The following is a 20,661-nucleotide window of genomic DNA, read 5'->3' on the forward strand; positions in this document are numbered from 1 at the left end:
GTTGGCTCTGAATTTAGAGATTAAGCAACCTGCTGTTCCTGTATGCACTGGAATTTCAGACAGAGTCAGAAACCCGATTTGCGTAACTGCTGAAACTCAACTGGAAACCAACCAGGCTAAAGTCTGGACTCCCCAGGCCAAGGGGCAGTTAGGAATCAGCACGTGAGAGAATATATTAGGCTTGCCCAAGAGGGAGTGGTGCTGTGTGGCCAGATGCAGTGAGGCGGGCTGTGGGTTGAAGGGTCAGCTTTGGGTTCCCAGAAGGCTCGGGCTGGAGGGTGAGTAACCTCTTCCTCTGCATGGGTAGGCAGCGTGTATCAGAATTCTGAAACTTACCTGGTACCACACGGTAGCACGTGGCACCTTTTTGCTTCTGAGCCATGCAACCAAGCTGGCTCCTAAAGAGGCAGAAACCACTGAAGTCGAATCACTTTAGTGTGCAAGCCATGAGCAACCCTTAACAAGCCAACTCATCTGTACAGTGTTGTGAGGGCTGAGTGTCCAGCCCAAAGCTGGAGCATCTGTCATCTCCCTTTGGCTATGGAAACAGGGCTGGAATCTGACATCTATTTATCCTTTTTTTCCTGATGGTGAATAGGATCAAAGACCAAGCCAGACGTCTACATATATGCATAAAGCGTGTAAACTTAGAGGAGAGGAACAGCCAGGCAAAATAGAAGTTACGATTCTGAATTCAAGAAAACTTGTGACTGTGTCTATAAAAGGGAATCAATAATTTCGTGGCTCAGTGGCCAGCAGGGGATCCCTTTCTGTGGCTTTGTGTTTACATACAAGCTGTGCCCCTCTGAAGAGCTTTTGTAGGTGATACAGTCTCTCACTTCCAAATGCGAGTTCTATAAGTTAACTGCAGTGGGCACTGGGGGTGGAGCACAAGGTCCCTCATGCCATGGAGATCTCGACTGGAGCCCTGCCTTTCCTTGGTGACCGGAGAACAAGATAGCAACATTCTCCCTCCATGGACATGGCAACTCTTCCTTGTAGCACAGCATGCCCCATTGTGACTTCTTCTGTTGTCTTTGCTGTCCCTTGTGGGCCCATCTGCCCAGATTGCCTTTATTAAGCGCAGGTGTACCTCACTGGATAGCCACACTGTAACTCCCCAGATGACCTCAGCAGGGCACGTCATCAGCCCTGCACCGCGAGGTCCCTACACCACGAGTCAGGCCATGACAGTGGTTGACTTGGGACTCTAGATCTGCCTTCCCTTTCTTTCAGGATCTCTTCCTGCAGAATCAACCCAACTATATTTGACATGCAGCAGAGGAACTCGGTCCTTAAAGGGACCAAAAGTGACTCATTTGGTAGAAGAGATGGATCACCTGATAGTCTGTATTTTTTGTAATTTTGAGGTTTGGAGGCTGTCAGGTAGCCCAAAGCCAAATAACACCCAGACCATCTCTTTGCCTTTCTCATTTCAACACTTCCCAAATTAGAAGATGGAAACCAAGTTGGAAATTGGCAGAGTAAGGTGAATCTGAGGAAGGCGTGAAGTGGCCCTTGAGAATCCGTTTGGTAAAAAGTCTCTATTTCAGTGAGACACCTGAGACCACAGGGGCAGAATCAGTGCAGGTGACTCCCAGTGAAGGGCAGATAAACGTTCTTCTGTTTATGTATTGTGTTTTTCCAAGGCTTGCCCTTTTTAATAAAAACTTAAAATTCTTACAAACTCTCCTCCTCATCCCCGTGCTCCGCCCCCTCCCCCCCCCAAAAAAGTGGTTCTGCAGTGAACAATTTAGATTTCCACACAAATCATAACAAAAATGGAAGGACCACAAGCCATGAGGTGAATGGCAGGAGATTTAAGGGTAGCAGAGCTGGTCTTCATTTGAATAGCATGAATCCCAAAATTCATCATGGTGCTCTTAATGGAATAGCAACCTTTCACTCTTGCCTTTTGCACCAACATTTCTGCCCTTTTGGCAAAAGTGTTCGTATTTTCTCTTGCTGGTCACTTCCACCAGCAAGGGGAGGATCTGCTTCGCCATGAGTTTGCAACACTTTGACTTCAGTTCCCAGACGACTGCCCATGGGGTAGAGGCTTGACTTTTGGCAGTAAGCTGCTGGCTTGGGAAAACATCACGGGTGTTTTATTGTAACAGATGCAAGACAGTTTTGGCAGGGGAGCAATAAAGACCTGGAGGGGAAACAGAAAATTACATCTAAGTGCTATAGGAAAGAAGGTGGCAAAAAATAAAGGATGCAGTTTGAATTTGTAGAGCTAAGTCCTTTGCACAATCTGTTTTACAGGCTAGAACTTGCTTGACTTCAGTTTATCCCTCAAGTGAGTCAAGGAATGTTAAAAGAGAATGAAATGCTGAAGCTGTGAAATGTATGTACTTGGGGACAACTTGGTGTTTGAGGATATTATTGGGGTCCCACTGGCCCATCCCGACTTTATGTGATGAAAATCCTGCTGTTTTCATACTGCTGAGACATTAGATGTTCTTATACCTGTGTCTAATTAGACATTTATAACAAGTTTGTTAGGGTAATAGAAATTTAACTTCTCATCTTAAAAGTGAACGGATTCAGCCATTTCAGTGGAAGAAACATCAGTCTTCGCTATAGTCTTCTGGTGGCTTCATTCATTACATTTGTTGCCACTGGGATTTCAAAATGGGGATAGAATCTGCTTTCAGTTTTAGTATGTGTTTTGTTTTTTAATTATATGGGTTCTTCATCTACTCCAGAAACAACCTCTGGGTCACTCTAAAACCTAAGCAGTCTTGAAGCCAGGATCTCAAACCTTGTAAGTTAGTCACTATTCTAGGCCAAATCACAGTGAATAATATAGCACTGATTGTTAAGATCGTTTTTAGTCTGATGTGATTTACTGTGATAGACTCTTGTTATCCACAGATTGACTCGGAAATCTGTGAGGTTTCCTCTGCTTTCAACCTATTTTCTTTTTTATTGCTCTATATTACATGATTAGCCCTGGAACCAGGATAGGTGGAGAACTAGGTCAAGATGATAATGCAACTGACTAGTCATAGGATGTTCAGACTGCAAGGTTTAGAGATGTATTTTTAGGTGACCAAACCTAGATAAAGAGAAGCTAAGTGTGAGTGCTATCCTATGTGTGTGTATGGGCATGTGTGTGTGTGTCAGGGAGGGAGAAATGTAATTATTTCATGGCACTCACATGGACCTGGAGACATGGCTCTTTTTGAGCAAAACTTTTTTTAAAGAGACAGAGTTTCACTCTGTTGCCCAAGCTGGCATGCAGTGGTTCGATCCTAGATCCTAGGTTGCTGTAACCTTGAACACCTCGGCTCAAGTAATCCTCCCACCTCAGCTTCCCCAAGTACTGAGATTACAGGTGTGAGCCACTGCACCCGGCCAAACAAAACTCTTTATGTAAGACTGTGTCTCAGTTTGTAGGTCTGCCTTCTCTTTTGTAAACATGGTCCAAACACACTCACATGGTTTGTTTTTGTTAGAGAAATGCCTCGTGGTGTCGTAACAACTTTTCTGTGAGAGTTCAGACCAGTGTCAGTTAACTCCCCAAGGTTGATATGCTCGGTTCCATTTTGCTTCATGGCACTTGGGTTGGCGTGAGGGGGAAATAGCCTACAGAACAGTCTAAGATGCTTTGGATGTATAGTTTTGAAATTGAGAGACAAGTCCGGGCATAGTGACTCACGCCTGTAATCCCAGCACTTTGGGAGCCACAGGTGGGTGGATCTGAGGTCAGGAGTTCGAGCCCAGCCTGGCCGACATGGTGAAATCCTGTCTCTACCAAAAATACAAACATCTGGGCATGGTGGCACGCGCCTGTAATCCCAGCTACTCCAGAGGCTGAGGCAGGAGAATCTCTTGGACACGGGAGGCGGAGGTTGCAGTGAGTCGAGACTGTGCCACTGCATTCCAGCCTGGGCGACAGAGCGAGACTGTGTCCCAAAAAAAAAAAAAAAAAAGAAAGAAAGAAAAATCAAAGACAAATAGATTTTGGCTTTTCCTGAAAATGGATCTTATTTTGAGAACCACAGTTGACATGACTGTGGGAAGTGTTGCTTATTCTTGGCAAGAAAATTACCCTGAAAAGGTGCTTGTGATCCAGGAGACAGAAGCCTGCCCTAGGCACTCTGGCAGAGCTGGGGGAACTGTTCGAACTCAGCATCAGTAGTTTGTATTAAATCCACATTTGTATGGTAGGACCCACCCAGATGAAGAAGGCGCATCCTAAAAAGCGGGATTATTTTAGTTAATCCAGGAGACAGAAGCCTGCCCTAGGCACTCTGGCAGAGCTGGGGGAACTGTTCGAACTCAGCATCAGTAGTTTGTATTAAATCCACATTTGTATGGTAGGACCCACCCAGATGAAGAAGGCGCATCCTAAAAAGCGGGATTATTTTAGTTACCCTGTGTAATGGTATTCAGAATGTAACATGGAATGTATATTCGGAATGTAATATTTCTGCTTCAGAAATATTTAGAACCCAACCTAGAGGGTTTGATCCAAAGGATGTATTAAACACTTGCGTGCTTAGCTATGTAGAAGCCACAAGACAAAAAGAAGCCGACGAGGCAAATGCAGTCACTGTCAGAGAAGGAAGTGGTTTGACCAGCTTGTGCTCAAGCTAAATCAGACAGAGAGACAGACAGATATAGGGCACAACACTCTCTTTTTTCCTTTTGCACAGGATCTTGAAGCATCTCTCCATCTTAACCTGGATTTTATTAATAGATTTCAGAGGGACTATGAACCTGGAAGAGAAGAAAACTGTAGCTCAAATTTAGTATTTCCTTCAATAATAGATTTAGGCAACAAAGGACAGTAGTATTAGCAATCCTTATGTCTTTGTCACCAGCACAAATGATACTCATTATTTGTAGCAGATAAATCCCAATATCATCTATACTCATTACTACTTTGAGAATATGTCAGCTAATCTGTTTAGCAACTGTGTTGCTAGATCTTCAAATTCAGTGTAACAAAGAAGCACATACAGGTTACTGCATTACAAATCTTTAAATATTTAGGGTATTGTTTTTCCAGATAATTGATTTTCTTTGTAATCCTATGCATTTCATGCATTTAAAATACAATTTTTGAAACTTTACCAGGTAGCCAGAGAATCTACAGCACAAAATAATGTGAGAAGGAAGAAAAGGAACCCTGTCTTCAGAGCTACCATTTGATATTTACTTAGATCTTCATTTGCCAGGGAAAAAAGAAGAGCCCAGGACAGCGTGGTATCTTCTAGCCTATTCCCAGGTGACTGGGGGATCTTGATAAAATGCTGTAGGCCTGGGGTGGGGCCTGAGATCTCTGCTTTTGTAACAAATTCAGAATAGCCAGGCTGTAGCCTACAGCAATTCAGATAAGAACCTCTGTATTCCAAACTCACTTCCTATAATTTTGATAAATCTCAGTTGTAGGTAGCTTAGTTGTAGTATTGCAACACGTGGTTGTGGGAAGAGATGTTCCAGGAGAGAAAATGTGGGAAAATCCCAGAAGACAGACTTCACCTGCTTCAAAGTGTATATGTTGCCTCCTTTAGATCCCAGAGTAACTGCCCTGTTGGGATGTTAATTAGGTGGAAGCTCAGGCTTTGGGAGAGGCTGCCAAGGTGGAGGGTGGCGTGGCAGCATGTGCACGTGTGTTCCCAGGTGACCCTCTCATGGTGTGTGTTCCCTGGGAAGCAGCTGCAGCTGCGCCTTGGAGGGGCCACTTCCTGGGCTCATGGCCCGTGTGCACCAGGTGAGCTGTGAGCTGAGCCGTGCGCAGCAGCTGCTTGCCTGTAGCCAATTACCTCAGCCCTGCTGGGTGCAGAAGAGGGCAGATTACCATCTGATCCCATACATGTGTGCGGACCAGATGCTCTGCGCTCAGAGCATTGTGTATATGGCTTTCTTCTTTCCAGAAGGGAGATTTATTAAGTGTGTCATTGGATGATGCAAGTTGTATATCTTCGTAAGATTTTCATAGACGTTTGCAAGTTAGAGAAAGGTCCTTTGGCAGAGTATCAGGGAGTAAAAATGTCCCTGTACCTCTGCAGCCCAAGCAGCTCCTTTAATAGCTCCAGAACCCCGAGATCTGACCGACTGTCCCCTAATGGTGTGCTTTGGCCTTGGTCAAACCACTTATGTCACAGGCCAACTGGTGACTTCATAGAGTGGCGCTTATAAACAGAAATCTAATTTTGTGTGTTTATCAAAGGTTATCAGCGGCCTGGAAACTGACTCATGCTAATCCAATTCCCAGGAGACTGGCATTGTGCAGTCCAAAGCCAGGTTATTGATTCCTAGTGAAGAAGGGATTCTTCGAGTGGGCAAAGATGTTACTGCCATCTCTTGTTGGTTTCTGTTATCTCAGTCCTATCTTCTGGGGAGAGAGGTGGTTGACTATGAGAACATCATGTGGAATATGTCTTAAGGAATGTTCTAGGATTCTAGATATAGCGTCCCCGTTCATGTAGAGGGCTGAAGAACCACACCAAAATTCTGTCTTTGGGTTTGCCTTTACTAGATTGCCTTGAGAAACTCGCCCCAACCCTGTTTTTCCCCCTTGTTCTCTTCCTTACGGGAACCCCCCAGGGTGTTCTGCCACAGGTTTCCTAGTTTCAGACTCTGCCTGCCTGAGACCACATCCTCTCCCCTGGATTGGATCCAGGTGCTTCCTGGGTCTCCTCCCCTAGGAAGAGTCTTGAAGGAGATGGGCATGAGGATGGGGACAGGTGCATAGCCATTATAGGGTGATCCTTACTATTTCTGCTATTCCTACTCTCTTTTTTCCTCTTTCTATTTCTACTCTTGAGGTAAACTTTCTGTAGCCCCAAGAGTGTTCATCTTAGCCTTGAGGAAGCACAGGTGGCACCTCATGACTGGAAGAATTCTCCCTGGCAAACATGCTGTTTTATTTTTATTTATCTTTTTGAGATGGAGTCTCCCTCTGTCACCCAGGCTGGAGTGCAGTGGCACGATCCCGGCTCACTGCAACCTCCGCCTCTCAGGGTCAAGTGATTTCTCCTGTCTCAACCTCTTGAGTAGCTGGGACTACAGGCGTGCACCACCACGCATGGCTAATTCTTGCATTTTTAGTAGAGATGGGGTTTCACCATGTTGGCCAGGCTGGCCTCGAACTCCTGACCTCAAGTGATCTGCCTGCCTCGGCCTTCCAAAGTGCTGGGATTACAGACATGAGCCACTGCGCCCAGCCAAGCATGCTGTTTTTTTTTTTTTTTTTTTTTTTGAGACGGAGTCTCGCTCTGTCGCCCAGGCTGGAGTGCAGTGGCCGGATCTCAGCTCACTGCAAGCTCCGCCTCCCGGGTTCACGCCATTCTCCTGCCTCAGCCTCCCGAGTAGCTGGGACTACAGGCGCCCGCCACCTCGCCCGTCTAGTTTTTTTGTATTTTTTAGTAGAGACGGGGTTTCACTGTGTTAGTCAGGATGGTCTCGATCTCCTGACCTCGTGATCCGCCCGTCTCGGCCTCCCAAAGTGCTGGGATTACAGGCTTGAGCCACCGCGCCAAGCATGCTGTTTTATACCAGTCTCTGCAGGAAGAGTCCCAATTAATTATCTATGTTCTTAGTTCCCAAAATCTATTGTGTGAACCTGACTGCATCCCAAGAGGCATTTCAGGAAATACAGATTGTTGGACCCTCCGGCGGGTCTGGGTGGGGTCTAGAGTCATATTTGTAAAATATTCCTTGGGAGTAAAGGAATTCCTTGGATCGTGCCCCCACCATGTCAGAATGTTTTTATGGCACGGCTGTCCTACCACCAATGAGTGATAGATGATTAGGAGGTCCCTTATTTATACGTTTTTGCTTAAATCTTTACTGAACAACTGTCGTTTTACAAAGCAGTACTTTTTTTCTTCAAATAAAAGGCTCCCTAGATTATTATTTTTGTTTTATTTTGTTTTTTGTTAAGAAACGGTATTGCTCTGTTGCCCAGGTTGGAGTGCACTGGTGCAATCATAGCTCACTGTAACCTTGAACTTCTGGGCTCAAGCAATCCTCCCACCTCGATTTCCCAAGTAGCTGCGAGTACAGATACACACCACCACCGGCTAATTCTTAAAAATATTTTTTGTAGAGACATGGGTCTTACTACATTGCCTGGGCTGGTTTTGAACTCTTGGCTTAAGAGATCCTCCCGCTTCTCCCTCCCAAAGTGTTGGGATTACAAGCATGGGCCACCGTGTCCGGCCAGGATGGTTCTTTTGATGAGTCACATTTGGAAACCACCACTGTAGACTCTGTCATCCCAGACCCAGAGCCCTGATTTTACGGATGAGGAAACTAAGGCCTGGAGAAAGAACGGGCTAACTGGCATCAAGGGTGCCAGGACTGACCCTCGGTTTATAGGGACAATATACAAAGGTACATTGGAAACTACTGGGTCTGCAGAGACCAGGTTCTATGTGTACTCTCTGGTTCTTGAGGAGATCCACTATTCTGAGCCCCAGGGGCCTTGTTTCTGGGCTGTCGCATTAGAATGGCGATGATGAAATGCTCATATATGCAGGGTACAGAAACAAATATAACCCGAGCATCCTTTCTCAGTTCTAGACTAAAACTTGAGTGACGTCAACCATCCTGACGCTTCCACAGCTGACAGGCCCCTGGAATGCCCCACCTCTTCAGTAGACCATTTCATCCTTCAGTGCCTCAACTTCCCTGTCTATAAAATAAAGATAAATCTATCTGTGCTACCTCCCTTACAAAGTTGATATGAAAATCAAATGAAACATAGGCCAGGTGTGGTGGCTCATTCCTGTAATCCCAGCAGTTTGGGAGGCCAAGGCAGTTAGATTGCTTGAACCCAGGAATTTGAAACTAGCTTAAAAATTGAAAACAATACACAAAAATTAGCTGGACCTGGTGGCACAAGCCTGTGGTCCCAGCTACTCAGGAGGTGGAGGCTGGAGAATTGCTTAAACCTGGAAGGCGGAGGTTGCAGTGAGCCAAGATGGCACCACTGCATTCCAGCCTGGATGATACAGTGAGACTTGGTCTATGCATCTGTTGGCGGGGGGTGGGGGTGGGGAGGGTGGATGGGGAGAATGAGAGAGAGAGAAAGAAAGAAGTGGGGGAGGGAGAGAGAGGGAAGGAAGGCCAAATGAACAATGCATGTGAAGGGCTTTGGGCAAGAAAGTGCCAAGCCATTATATAAACTTTAAAGGTGGTGTCATTATCATCATCACTATTATTATATCACCTCCAGAGACTTTATATGTCTGCTGTGTGGTTCCAAATAGAATCAGTACAGGTGGAAGAAATACTTTATTCTGTTATAACCCAATGAAAGGCTACTTGGGAGGAATCAGGATTTCCATAGAAATACATCACTTCTGAATTTCCTGAAGTAGCTCTAATGGCCCATTAGTGAATCATTTCGCACCTTCTGCCCTTTTTTGTGGCGGCTTTCCAGCTATGTTCCAGAGTTTGGAGTTGTTGGGCGAGCAAGCTGGGACATGTAAGTCAGAGGATGTTTTTCTGTCTGCTTGGGGCGAGGGCTGTCTCTGATACCTCTGCTGCTGCCCTAGATGGTGCAAATGCTCCAAGATTTGTCATTTTGAGAATGGCAGGCTTTTCGACCTTGTGTTCCAGACTAGATTAAGAACCAGACAGATTTTAATATCTGTAAAGAGTTTCTCCAACTGTTCCAGCAAAGAGATATCCCTAGAACAGATAAAGCTTTATTTTCCTCCCCTGGAAATGATAGAGCTTGAGAACAACATAACTCAGTCTGTGGTATAATAATTAACCTTAATGATCTTAAGTACCAACGAAGTCTCCCTAGAGTTTCTCAAAGAAAACATACAGACTTGCAGACATAAGTTATAAAAAGAGAAAACTTAAATAAAATACGAGAAATTCTAATAAAAGGAGTATGTGATTTAACGATACAATGTAAATGGCGTGTGCTTCCTGGAGGGTACTTTTGGGTCTGAGGTCATGTGATTCTGTAACAGCCTCAGCTTTGAATGGCTGGGTGGAGTAGGTGAGAGAACCATGTATATATATAAATTGTTTTAGGTTCGCAGTGGCTAATGCCTGTAATCCCAGCACTTTGGGAGGCGAATCACCTGAGGTCAGGAGTTCAAGACCAGCCTGGCCAACATGGTGAAACCCCGTCTTTACTAAAAATACAAAAATTAGCTGGGAGTGGTGGCAAGTGCCTGTAATCCCAGCTACTCGGAGGCTGAGGCAGGAGAATTGCTTGAACCTGGGAGGCGGAGGTTGCACTGAGCTGAGATGGCGCCACTGCCCTCCAGCCTGGGTGACAGATTGAGACTCTTTTTTTTTTCTTTTTTTTTTTTGAGACAGAGTCCTGACTGGCTTCTTCTCACCCCCACTCCCAGATTTATTATTATAGACTCTTGGAAGCAATAGAAGGAAGATAGACAATCTTCCTTCTTAAACTTTTTTTAAGTTCTTCAGGTGCAAACAATGTTAGGAAGTATGCAACTTTCTAAGAACTTCATCCTCGTGTATGACCCAAGGACAATGTAAAATAGCACTTCAAACCCCAGTTCCCCAAATTCATGCAATTCTAACAACTGGAGATCGAGATACGCAACAGAAAACAATTCTGGCTCATTTAAGCAGAAAAGAAATTTAGTGACAGAATTTTGGGAAACTCACAGATACCAACAGAAGTGTGAAGGTCTGGGCTTAAGAGAATGGGCAAAAACCAAGGGGGACTAGGTGACCAGGGGCGGGTCCAAGGTCATAGCACGGGAGCTATCTGCTTAGGACACTACCACCATTACTAGACTCCTGTACCAGTCTTCATCTGTCCCCGTGTCTTCACATCCCTCCCGTATGATCCAGAATGCCAGGCAAGGTCTCCCAGTGGGCCAAATCTATGTCATATGCCTGTTACTCATGCCTGCGAGTGGGAAGAGAGAATAGACATCTCTATCAGCTGTCTCATAACGGGCGTTTCACCCAACTCCAAAGGGTGATTAGATAGGTACTGGATAGCCACAAAACTGTTCATCTTCCCTACTACATGGGCAAAATGATTTGGAGAGATCTGTCTCGCCTTTATCTGCCATCTTTTCTTCGGTCCACATCTTTCTCTTTCCTGGCCTCGCTTTCCTTCTGTGCCTGTCCCAGATGCCCACCCTCTCAGGCCTGGCACAGCTGATAGACCACCAAGCTCAGTGTAATTGGCTCACTGTTGGTCATTTCTCTCTCTCTTTTTTTTTTTTTTTTTTTTTTTTTTGAGACAGTCTTGCTCTGTTGCCAGGCTGGAGTACAGTGGCCGATCTCAGCTCACTGCAACCTCCGCCTCCTGTGTTCAAGCAGTTCTTCTGCCTCAGCCTCCCTAGTTAGTAGGTGGGACTATAGGCGTGCACCACCACTCCCAGCTAATTTTTGTATTTTTAGTGGAGATGGGGTTTTACCATGTTGGCCAGGATGATCTTGATCTCTTGACCTTGTGATCCGCCTGCCTCAGCCTTCCAAAGTGCTGGGAATATAGGCGTGAGCCACCGCGCCCGTCTGGTCATTTCTCTTCCTGTTAGTCCTTTCACTCAGCGCCCCCTCCACCAGCCAAGTCAGAAACCCTGACTGCACCATCCCTGGTGGCCTCCCCGCCTCAGGAGGCAGCCATTCTATCAAGGGACAGCCCTAGGTGTTTAAAAGATTTTGTTTCATGAAGCCAAATATCTCCTGCCCTTTAATCTTTTTCTTGTTGGTACTAGTTCTGTTACCTGTGGCACCCTGAAGTGGTCTACCCCATTCTTCTTGTTCATGTATTTTTTGTATGAAACCATCATATCCTATTCCATACCCAGATTGTTTTCTTCGGGGTAAGCACCTTAGTCTCTTCAGCTGTTCATCATAAGATAGCATTGCCATTTTTAACTCCCCCCCCCCCCCGAGACGGAGTCTTGCTCTGTCGCCCAGGCTGGAGTGTGGTGGTGTGATCTCAGCTCACTGCAACCTCTGCCTCCTGGGTTTAAGCAATTCTCCTGCCTCAGCTTCCCAAGTAGCTGGGATTATAGGTATGTGCCACCACACTGGCTAATTTTTTCTTTTCTTTTTCTTTTTTTTTGTATTTTTAGTAGAGATGGGTTTTCACCATGTTGGCCAGGCTGGTCTCAAACTCCTGACCTTGTTATCTGCCCACCTTGGCCTCCCAAAGTGCTGGGATTACAGGCATGAGCCACCACGCCTGGCTGCCATTTTTAAATTTTAATGCCAGAACTGCATCAGATTCTCTACATGCAGTCTTAGCCAGAAGAGGCTAATTACTTCCTCCAGTGATGTGGACAGTTGACTTCCCTTAATGCAGTCAAAGATTGCAGTGCTTTTGTAGTTGGCTCTGTCATGAAATTAAGTTGACCATCTATGAGACCCCATAGGTTGTGCCTGAAATTATGTGGACTTGTTCAAAATATCCTGTGGGATCAGATTCTGATCCACGAGCCTGGGACCGTGGTCCTGCCACTAGCATTCTATGCTGTTAACTTGGTTTGCTTGAGAGAATCTCCCCATGGCCCTGTGGAAGGACTGAGAAGGTGAGTTGTAGGTTGCTAGAAAAGTGAAAAGCTCTAACCAATGAGGAAGACTGGGTTTTATATACTTCATTTTCATTAAGCGGATCCTCATTCCTAAGCAAATAAGTGACATGCTCTTGATGGACAGAAGATGGTATGGGAAGACAGGGTGAGGATTGGTTTGCATTTTGAATTGAGTATTTATTGTTGTTATTATTATTATTTTGAGATGGAGTTTCCCTCTAGTTGCCCAGGCTGGAGTGCAATGGCGTGATCTCGGCTCACTGCAACCTCCACCTCCCAGGTTCAAGCGATTCTCCTGCCTCAGCCTCCCAAGTAGCTGGGATTACAAGCATGTGCCACCACCTCGGCTAATTTTGTATTTTTAGTAGAGATGGGGTTGCTCCATGTTGGTCAGGCTGGTCTTGAACTCCTGACCTCAGGTGATCCACCCGCCTCGGCCTCCCAAAGTGCTGGGATTACAGGTGTGAGCCACCTCACCCAGCTTTTTATTATTATTAAGTCAGGTTTATTGAGATATAATTTGTTTACTCTTCAGCATCATAAATTTTCCCCAATTCTAGGAGAAATTAAATGGAGTACACTCACAGTACAAAATTGAGATACTATACTAACATAAGAAGCTAAAGGAAGACCTCTCTAGTTGTACCAGTCTGTAAATTCTGGCAAACACAAGTCTTCTGAATTACCACCACACTCAAGACAGAGAACCATTTCCTCACCCTTGAAAATATCCCCCATAGTCATCTTTTTCGTAATCCCCAGTCTCTGGCAACCATTGATACACACTGTCTTCCTATTTTGCCTTTTTCAGGATGTCATATAAATGGAATCGTAGTCCGCTTGGATGTCTATTAAAAAATACCTTAGACTGGGTTGTTTATAAACAACAGAAATTTATTGCTCACAGTTCTGGAGGCTGGGAAGTCAAGATCAAGGCACGGTCAGATTCAGTGTCTAGTGTGGGCCCTGTTCCTCATAGATGGCACCTTCTTGCTGTACCTGCACATGGTGGAAGGGGCAGATAAGCTCCCTCAAGCTTGTTCTCTGTCTCCCTCTCTCCCTCTCCCTCTTTTCTTTTTTGAGACACAATCTCACGGTGTCTCCCAGGCTGGAGAGCAGTGGTGCAATCACAGCTCACTGCAGTCTCAACCTTCTGTACTCAAGCAATCCTCCCACCCACAGCCTCCCCGGTAGCTGGGATTACACGTGTACAGCACCACACCCAACTAATTCTGAGGTGTTTTTTTTTTTTTTTTTTTTAAACAGAGTCTGACTCTGTTGCCCAGGCTGGAGTGCAGTGGCGCGATCTCGGCTCACTGCAAGCTCCGCCTCCCGGGTTCACAGCATTCTCCTGCCTCAGCCTCCCACTACAGGCGCCTGCCACCACGCCCGGCTAATTTTTTGTATTTTTAGTAGCGACTGGGTTTCACAGGCTGGTCTTCGTCTCCTGACCTCATGATCCGCCCACCTTGGCCTCCCAAAGTGCTGGGATTACAGGCGTGAGCCACTGCGCCCGGCCGTTTTTAAATTTTTTTAAGAAACAAGGTCTTACTTTGTTGCCCAGAATGAACTCAAACTCCTGGGCTCAAGTGATCCTCCTGCCTCAGCCTCTCAAAATACTGGATCTACAGGGTTGAGCCAGGGCACCTGGCCTTCAGGCTTCCTATGTAAGCGTTCTACTCTGATTCACAAAGTTTTCTAACCTCATGGCCAAATGAACTCTCAAAGGCTTGACCTCTTAATACTATCACATTGGGGATTACGTTTCAACATAAGAATTTGGGGAGACAGAAACATTGAGTCACAGCAGAATCATACAGTTTGTAGCCGTTTGAATCTTCTTTCACTTAGCATAATGGACTGAGTCATCCATGTTGTTTGATGTTTCAGTAATCCATTCCTTTTCATTGCTAAATAGTATTCCTTTGTATACATGTGCCACAGTTGGTTTATCTGTTTGCTCTTAGAAGGTGCTGTTACATCAGGTAGAAGTTGGTGTAGCATCTCATGAAAGAGAGGTTTTGTGCCCCTTCTCTCAGAAAAATACAGTGAATTGGACAAAGAAACTTTTGCTCTTGTATGTGGTCACTGCATTCCAATCATGCTAGACTGTCATCCCCTAAAGCTTTGGGAAAAGTATGAAAAGTCAGGTATTTGAAAAGGAGTATGTATGTTTTCTTTTTCTTTGCCCACAAGCATCAGCACTAGATTTTTGTCTATTTTTTGTTTTTGTCGTAGATTTTTGTCTATTTTGAAGACAGATCTTATTTCTCTCTCTCATTACATTTTGAAGCAAGTTTTAAACCTTTTTGGGTTTTGTTCTGTCTAAAGAAAGAGCCGGTCAGTATCTCTAAAGAAAATCTGTCACTATTTTATGTCTTTATTAAATTGTAATTATTACATAAATAGGGATGCCAGAATTAAACTCTTTTTAAGTACTGTTTTCAGTTTAAAATTGGACTTGTTCCACTGTCTGTGGTAATAATTTTGAGATATCCATGCCAAGAGATATATCATAAACACTGTGTTCTGAAATGCAGGTTAGAGTGGAGAAAGGGATACCATAGCAGAGAGTGATTTGAAATAATTATGTGATGGGATGTCTGAATTTGTAATCTCTGTATATCTTTGATTTATGATCTGGTAAAAGTAACATTAAAAGAAAATCTTGGATTTCAGAACCTCAATTGAAAACTTGTGGGACGCTGATTACAGCGTAAAGATGTACTTTCAAGATTCAAAACTGACCACTAGGGCTGGCTAAGTGAATTATTTGTTTGCTTTTTAATGGGGCCAACCTGAACTTACGGCATCCTTCAGTAAAGAACAGTAGTTCAGATTATGTGTCTACAACCATAGTTCCTGTAACTAATAAGTGGACGCTGCAGACATTCTTTTAAGGACACCAGATTCTACTGTCTTCCTTTCCTATCTATAAATAAATACAGTTTCCATCAAATCTGAAAAGAATTTATTTGGAACTTGAAGAGATAACTAAAATTCATATAAAAGAGGGGAAAGTGAGTGAATAAGAAATACTTGAAAAATAAGAAGAATAGCCCAGCTGCGGTGGCTCATGCCTGTAATCCCAGCACTTTGGGAGGCCGAGGCAGGTGGATCACCTGAGGTCAGGAGTTCGAGACCAGCCTGGCCAACATGGTGAAACTCCATCTCTACTGAAAATACAAATAATTAGCCTGGCGTGGTGGCAGGTGCCTGTAGTCTCAGCTCCTCGGGAGGCTGAGACAGGACAATCGCTTGAACCTGGGAGGCAGAGGCTGCAGTGAGTCAAGATCATGCCATTGCACTCCAGCATGAGCAAGATGGAGTAAGACTCCATCTCAAAAAAAATAAAAAATAAAAATAAGAATAAAGAGGGGTTCTCACCAGACAGCAAACTGTACTTTAAAGTTCTAGTAATTAAAATAGTGTGGCATAGGAACTGACACATAGACCAGTGCAACAGAATAGGGAATCCCAAAATGGCCCATATAGGACAGGAAATTTTATATATGGAAAGGAAGTATTTCAAAAGCAGAAGATAAACATCTGTTTAGTAAACTTTATTGAAATAATTGCCTAAAACTTTAGGAAAAAAGTATAAAGTTAACTCCTATACACAAAATTCCAGATAAAAATAGCTAAACATAAAATCTGTGAAAATACTAGAAGAAAACAATATTTTTATTATCTAGAGTGGTTAAACCTCCTGAAGTAAGACTATCAGTGCAGGAAGTCACAAAGGAAAAGATAAACTAAACCGATGTATGCTAATACATCACAAAAAATAAAAGTTGAGACTTGGCATGGTGGCTCTCACTTGTAATCCCAACACTTTAGGAGGCCAAGATGGGAGGATTGCTTGAACCCAGGAGTTCAAGATCAGCCTGGGCAACATAGCAACACACTGTCTCTTTAAAAAAAAAAAAAAAATTAATTTTTTTGTTTTATTTTATTTTTTTTTTGAGAGAGAGTCTCAGTCTGTTGCCAGGTTGGAGTGCAGTGGCACAATCTCGGCTCACCGCAACCTCTGCTGCCTGGGTTCAAGTGATTCTCCTGCCTCAGCCTCCTGAGTAACTGGGACTACAGGCATCTGCCACCACATACAGCTAATTTTTGTATTTTTAGTAGAGACGGGTTTCACCATGTTGGCGGGGGTGGTCTCAATCTCTTGACCTCATGATCCACCCACGTCGGCCTCCCAAAGTGCTGGGATTACAGGTGTGAGCCACCGCCCTTGGCTAAAAAAATTTTTTTTAAATTAGCCAGGCATGGTGTCTCTATGTTATAGTCCTAGCTGTTCTGGAGGCTAAGGCAGAAGGATCACTTGAGTTCAGGAGTTCAAGATTATAGTGCGATTTGATCGTGCTACTGCCTTCCAGCCTGGGTGACAGAGTGAGACACTGTCCCTGTCTCTTAAAAAAAAAAAAAGTGACAGGAATGGTTTTGCGAGTGGTGTGAAGGAGTAACTTGGACATTTTACTCAGTCTCCTTCTCCACCATGATTTTTTTTTTTTTACAAGAATGTATTTACAAATTGCATGATTTCTTCAATGTTCTTGCCATAGTACATTAACGATGGTAAACACTGATAAATTATAGAAGCTATTACTATTTTTAAACTGCTTTTTTCACAGTGATTCATATTTAGAAAACGTGTCTCCATGTCTAAATGTGTTTTTGTAAAATTTTCTTATGGTTTGAATAGCATTGCCAATTTGTTGTTGTGGTTGATGCCCTGCATTTTTCTGCCATTCCTCATTACTACTGCTCAGTGCAGAGAGTAAAAGGTTTAATTATATTATTAAATGCATTGGCTTTGGAAGAGTCAGGGACACAAAGTTACAAAAGGACTATGAACCCTCTTCAAGGTGTCCAGTCTTGTTTGACATTATGTTCCCATAAAAGCCACTAGGGGGACCGGGCCCAGTGGCTCACACCTGTAATCCCAGCACTTTGGGAGGCCGAGGCAGGCGGATCACAAGGTCAGGAGATCGAGACCATCCTGGCTAACATGGTGAAACCCTGTCTCTACTAAAAATACCAAAACAAAACAAACAAAAAAAAAAACCGGGCATGGTGGTGTGTGCCTTACCTGTAATCCCAGCTACTCGGGAAGCTGGGGCAGGAGAATCGTTTGAATCCAGGAGGCAAAAGTTGCAGTGAGCCACGATCGCGCCATTGCACTCCAGCCTGAGCGACAGGGAAAGGCTCCGTCTCAAAAAAAACAAAAACCCACTAGGGAACAATTTGAGAAAGTTTTCTCTCAAGTGCCAAATTGAGTGTAATTATATGCCTGGGGGGTTGGGCACTGGAGGATCCCCAAGCCCCGTGCCCTGTGGAACTTCTAGAGAGGACGTGTCTCTAGGAGCTGGGAAGAAATGGACCAAGGAGCCCAGAATGGGATACAGATGTTTTTGAAAACTTCCCGTCTTTCTTTTTTGAAACAGGCTTCTTTCTAGTCGAGCCTACGCACTGACATTGGGATGATTCACATGTGACCCTCTAGAATGCTAGATTAGAAGGTTGGCAAGAAAAGGAGGATGGCAGTTGGTTTTGCGCTGTCTCCCAGGCTGGAGTGCAGTGGCGTGATCTCGGCTCACTGCATCCTCCACCTCCCAGATTTCAGCGACTCTTCTGCCTCAGCCTCCTGGGTAGCAGGGATTACAGGCATGCACCACCATGCCCAGCTAATTTTTATATTTTTAGTAGAGATGGGGTTTTACCATGCTGGCCAGGCTGGCCTTGAACTCCCGACCTCAGGTGATCTGCCCCGCCTCGGCCTCCCAAATTGCTGCCATTACAGGTGTCAGCCACTGTGCCCGGCACTTTGTGTTGTTTTCTAGTCTCTCATTTATCTTTCCCTGATCTTTATGATTTTCTTTCTTCTGCTAATTTTGGGCTCTGTTCTTTTATTTCTTTCTTTCCCCACCCCCAGTTCTTTCAGATCAAAAGTTAGGTGGTTTATTTGCAATCTTTTTTTTTTTTTTTTTGAGACGGAGTCTCGCTCTGTCGCCCAGGCTGGAGTGCAGTGGCCGGATCTCGGCTCACTGCAAGCTCCGCCTCCCGGGTTCATGCCATTCTCCTGCCTCAGCCTCCCGAGTAGCTGGGACTACAGGCGCCGCCACCTCGCCCGATTGGTTTTTTCTTTTGTATTTTTTAGTAGAGACGGGGTTTCACCATGTTAGCCAGGATGGTCTCGATCTCCCGTGATCCGCCCGTCTTGGCCTCCCAAAGTGCTGGGATTACAGGCTTGAGCCACCGCGCCCGGCCTTTGTTTATTTGCAATCTTTATTTTTTCTTAATGTAGGCATATATTGCTATAAACTTCCCTCTTAGAACTGCTTTTGCTGTGTCTAAGTTTGGGTATGTTGGGTTTCCATTTTTATTTTTCTCAAGATATTTTAACAATTTCCGTTTTAATTCTTCCTTTGACCCATCGATTGTTCAGGAATGTATTCATTTCCACGTATTTGTGAGTTTTCCCATTTTCTTCCTATTATTTGTGGTTTTAAGCCATTGTGGTTGGAAAAGATACTTGATGTGACTTCAGTCTTCATAAATGGTTAAGACTTCCTTTGTAGTCCAACATACCTATTCTGGAAATGTCCGATGTGCACATGAAAAAACTGTGTATTGGCCGGGCGCGGTGGCTCAAGCCTGTAATCCTAGCACTTTGGGAGGCCGAGACGGGCGAATCACGAGGTCAGAAGATCGCGACCATCCTGGCTAACATGGCGAAACTCCGTCTCTACTAAAAAATACAAAAAACTAGCCGGGCGAAGTGGTGGGTGCCTGTAGTCCCAGCTACTCGGGAGGCTGAGGCAGGAGAATGGCGTAAACTCGGGAGGCGGAACTTGCAGTGAGCTGAGATCCGGCCACTGCACTCCAGCCCGGGCGATAGAGCGAGACTCTGTCTCAAAAGAAAGAAAAAGAAAAAGAAAAAACTGTGTATTCTGCCGCTGTTGGATGGAATGTTCTGGATATTTGTCTGTTAGGTCCATTGCTCTGTAGTACTGTTAAAGTCCACTGTTTCCTTACTATTTTGTCAGAATGATCTGTCCATTGTTGAAAGTGGGGTATTGAAGTCTCCTACTATATTGCTGCTTATTTCTTTCTTCTGTTAATATTTGCTTTATATGTTTCGGTGCACCAATGTTGGGTGAAAAACAATAGAAGTAAAACAATAGAAAAACAACAGAAAAGATCAGTGAAACTAAGATTTGAGTTTTTTTGAAAAGATAAAGTTCAGACTACCTAAACATTGAGAGGAGACTCAAAATTATAATGAAAGAGTAGATATTACACCGGATATCACAGAAATACAAAGAATAATAGACTACTAAAACAATTGTAATCCAACAAATTGAAAGTAAAATCAATGTGTAGAAGAGATACTTGCATTCCCATGTTCATTGCAGCAGCATTCACAATAGCCAATATTGACCTACATGGTCCATCAGTGGATGACTGGATAAATAAAATGTGATATATATGCACAATGGAATAAAATCTATTCAGCCTTTAGAAAAAAAACGAAATCCTGCCATTTGTAACATAGATGAACCTAGATGACATTATGCTAAGTGAAATAAGCCAGACACAGAAGGGCAAATACCACACAAGCACACTTATATGTGGAATCTAAAAAAGCTGAACTCATAGAAGCAGAGAGGAGAGTGGAGGTTGCCAGGGCCTGGATGGGGAGTGGAGGGGCATGGGGAGATGTTGGTCAGAAAGTACAAAGTTTCAGTTAGGTTGATTAAGTTCTGTAGATTGATAGTATAGCATGATGACTGCAGCTAAGAATGTATTGTATTCGTGACAATTAAAATAGGTCTGAAATGTTCTCTCTCAAAAAATTAGAAGTATGTGAAGTGATGAATGTGTTAATTAGCTTGATTTAATCGTTTCACAGTGTTTACGTGCATCAAAACATCACATTGTACACTGTAATGTATACAGTCTTCATCAGTTATCCCTGTGCCAGGCTCAGGGGCTCATGCTTGTAATCCTAGCACTTCGGTAGGCAGAGGCAGGAGGATTGCTTGAGGCCAAAGATTCAAGACCAACCTGGCCAATATATTGAGACCTCATCTCTACTTAAAAAACGAGGCCGGATGCGGTGGCTCATGGCTGTAATCCCAAC

General features: G+C 44.2%; 1 protein-coding gene across 5 annotated transcripts in view; it reads left to right on the forward strand.

Moving 5' to 3' along the window:
• PDZD2 (PDZ domain containing 2) overlaps positions 1–20,661 on the forward strand; it is a 493,831-nt gene that overhangs the window by 316,580 nt on the left and 156,590 nt on the right. The window lies entirely within an intron of this gene.

This window comes from Trachypithecus francoisi, unplaced genomic scaffold (genome assembly GCF_009764315.1).
Source record: "Trachypithecus francoisi isolate TF-2019V2 unplaced genomic scaffold, Tfra_2.0 Lachesis_group2, whole genome shotgun sequence".
Classification (NCBI taxonomy): domain Eukaryota; kingdom Metazoa; phylum Chordata; class Mammalia; order Primates; family Cercopithecidae; genus Trachypithecus; species Trachypithecus francoisi.